The 3,490-nt window shown below is 43.6% G+C and overlaps 1 non-coding gene across 1 annotated transcript; it reads left to right on the top strand.

Annotated features, from left to right (window-relative positions):
* The first annotated feature begins 1,400 nt into the window (after window positions 1-1,400).
* LOC133304851 (small nucleolar RNA R71) lies at window positions 1,401-1,505 on the top strand. Its single transcript, XR_009750680.1, has one exon. It is a non-coding gene; the product is annotated as a small nucleolar RNA R71 (small nucleolar RNA).
* Window positions 1,506-3,490: the final 1,985 nt, after the last annotated feature.

Raw genomic sequence — 3,490 nt, 5'->3', positions numbered from 1 at the left:
GAGTGACTGTGGTTGGTCTTGCTGCTCCTATGTCAAGCTGCTTGAAGATGGAAGCTGGCATTAGATTTACACTTGAGCCCAGATCACAAAGTGCCCGACCAAGATAGTTCTTCCCAACTGTACACGGGATGGTGAATATACCAGGATCCTTTAGTTTGGGAGGAATTTTAGTCAGGTACTTGCACGATTGTTGAGAGAGGGCTACGGTCTCAAACTCTTCGATCTTTCTTCTTTTTGACAAAATGTCCTTCCTAAATTTTGCATACGAAGGCATTTGCTCCAGAGCTTCTACTAGAGGAATGTTTATGTGAAGTTGTTTCATCAAGTCGAGAAACTAGCTAAACTGCTTATCCTCGTGTTGCTTTTTCAACCTCTGTGGAAAAGAAGGCTCAATCGGTTCACTCCTTCTCTTGCATGGGGGAACATAAGTTGGAACTGAAACCGGTTCATTGACTTTTGTTGCTCCAAGGTCTGCTACAGGTGTTGCGTCATCCGGTTTGATTTCAGCAGACTCATTGCTCTGGACCTTCTCTTCTGGTCCTGTCTGAGCTTCAAGGTGTGAAGGGTCAGTGGCTTCTTCAACTTCCTTTCATATGGGCTGTTTTGCTGGTTCGCGCTTTCGAGGTCGTGCCACTAAATCTGGGGGTGGTAAAGTCTTTCCATCTCGTAGGCTTATAGCATTACAATGCTCCTGGTTATCCTGAGACGGCTTTTCTGTGTCACTAGGGAGTGTCCCTGGTTGCCTCTGTTTGAGTGTTCCAGCCAACTGACCAATTTGGGTTTCTAGGTTTCGCATGGCTGCGCTGTTCTGATTCATGTACTCCTTGACAGAAGTCTCAAAGGATTGAGACTTCCCTTCACCCTTATCCCAGTTTTGTTGGTTCTGCCTGGGATACGGGGGTCGGTTCTGGTAGTTTCATCCACTACCTCCAGCATTATTCTGATTCCTCCAGCCTCAGTTATTGTTCCCTTGATAGTTGTCATTGCTCCTGTTGTTGTTGTCATACCCTTCTGCATAGCACACAACAGCTAGATTGTTACAGTCCTCATATTCATGAGGACCCCCACATGTGGGGCAACTCTGACTTGATTGAGTCAAGAGAAGTTGCTCAGTTGGTTTTTTCTGCTCCATGGGCTTCCAGTTTTTTATAGTGTTCTGGAGCGAAGCCATTTGTGCTGAAAGAGCATCAGCTGAGCTTAGCTCAAGAACTCCTGCTTTCTTAAGAGCACTGTGTCGTGTGGAAGGCCATGAAATATGTTTTTTTGAAAGTTTTTCCAACAACTGGTAGGTTTCTGGATAAGTAAAATCCAAAAGATCTCCCCCTACAGCTGCATCAACAGTTGCTTTCAATGGTGGGGTTAAGCCATGATAAAACGTGTGAATGATGCCCCAATCAGAAACTCCATGATTCGGGCAAATTCGTATCAACTCTTTAAAGCGTTCCCACGCTTCATTCAGACTTTCTCCATCATACATTTGAAAGGAAGCTATATCAGCCCTCACTTGGGCTTGTTTTGCTTGGGAGAAAAATCGGGTAACAAATTGTTCCGCCAATAGCTCCAAATTGGTGATGGAGTTTGGGGGCAATGTTCTCCTCCATTCTTTGGCTTTTCCAGCTAAGGAAAATGGAAAAAACCCCATCCGCATGTTTTCTTCCGAAATACCGTGAACTTTGAAATTATCAACTATCTCAGTGAAATTGTCCAAATGACTGTGAGGGTCTTCCATGGGCAGTCCATGGAACTGACCAGCGTTCATAATCATTTGGAGCATTGCAGGTTTTATTTCAAAGTTCGAGATATTCAAGGGAGGGGGAACATACCCTCGTTCTGGACCATTTCTGAAGGGAGCAGCCATATCATTCAATGATGGCCCTCTTCCTTCATTCGGTCCTTGTTCAGGCTCATGATTATGATTTCCATTGTTATCATTGTTTACAACCTCCTCCATTGTAATGTTTCTCAACCTTTGAGCTCTTCTTCTATTTCTGAAGGTTCTCTCGGGTTCTGGATCAAAAAGTACTATTTCCAGTCCAAGTTCTGTAGGTTCTGTGCTCATACAATGGAGGAGGTCTATCAAAACAAAAAGACTGCAATTAAACAACAAAAATGTTTCCTTAAAAACGCCCTTTTCTTGCCAAATGATCCCCGGCAACGGCGCCAATGGCTTGGTCGAACCGAGAGCTGCTCGGGAATATCTTTTCAGAGAGCAAGAGTGCAGAGTAATAATCAGGATTGCCAACAGGAGCAATCTACTCTGACTAAGAGCAACCCTCTTCAACTATACGCAAGCGTACGTGTCAAGCAATATAGGGTATTGTAGCCACAGATTTATCGTCCTCAGGGAGCAGTTGTGAAGTAAGAAGCGCTAAAGGAGACTTAATTTGTAAAATGGAGCAATAAAAGAAAGTACTATTCTCAGCTAAGCTTCACAAAGAGCAATCTCTGGGCAGCTAGTTAAACAATGTTAACCATTCTGAACCAGATGAGAGCAGTGAATGACTTAGCACGGTCATCGAATAAAAAGGCATCAATTTAAGTAACTTCAAGAGCTGTCAACGAAATGGAAGTAAGAGCATCAGCTGGTAAAACACAGTTCAGTTATCGTGAGGAAAAGGTTGTGATAGAAGTTTGAGTTAAGATTAATTTCAGAAAAAGTCAAGTAGGTGTTCCGGGTTCCATGTTTTCATCCCTTTGGTTAACCCTGCTTGGTAGCATATTTTACAAGTGGATTTTGCTCCTTCCCTTGTTTTGCTATAGGTAAGCAGAAGGTAAGGCCTTACTCTCCACGTTACTCCATAGTACTTGGAGTTATATGCAAGGAAACCATGCTGCCTTCTCAAAAGAGCATGGATTCACATGGCAGTGCTCCTCATTCCAGGTGTTTCTCCCTCCTTTCTTCAGGCTAAACTACCCCAGGATCTTGAGAATGCTCCACACGCCTTTGTCAGTGTTTCATCAACCGAGTGGTCCCGGGATGAGGTTGCCAGCCCAAAGGGTTTCACAAAATCAATAAATTAAACCAAAGAGCAACTCAAAATTCATTTATAAAATATGTGTTCCTTACAAAGTTATCCTAAGACAAAAGAGATTACTTCTATGGAACCCTCACCTACTTAGAGGAAGTTAGCTCCTAGTGAGCATTTTTACAAAAAGAAAACAAAGAGATAACGAGTCCTAGGTTGGGCGCTGATGATCCTCTTTATGAGGATTGCTTGTTCCTTTTATAGGGTTCTTCATTTGATCTTCATTGTTCCTTTCATCAAGGGTCTTGCTTTGTTTAAATCCTCTCCAATGGTAGCTTTGCTTCTTGCCAGCTCAGCTCCGAATAGAAATCCTCTCCAATGGTAGCCTTGCTTTTTGCCAGCTTGGCCTTAAATGGAAGTGGTCCCCCTTGCCTTTGGCTCCCTTTGTGAGTGGGAGTATCAGATTCAGGGAGACACCTCCACTCCTTCTGCTGCAGCTGACGTGGCGGCTTTTGATTGCTCAG

This window comes from Gastrolobium bilobum, unplaced genomic scaffold (genome assembly GCF_033153095.1).
Source record: "Gastrolobium bilobum isolate Gb01-03AN ecotype WA unplaced genomic scaffold, APGP_CSIRO_Gbil_v1 utg3271, whole genome shotgun sequence".
In the NCBI taxonomy this organism is placed as follows: Eukaryota; Viridiplantae; Streptophyta; class Magnoliopsida; order Fabales; family Fabaceae; genus Gastrolobium; species Gastrolobium bilobum.
Note: the sequence above shows the minus strand (reverse complement) of the source record. Positions and strands in the feature narration are given on the sequence as shown.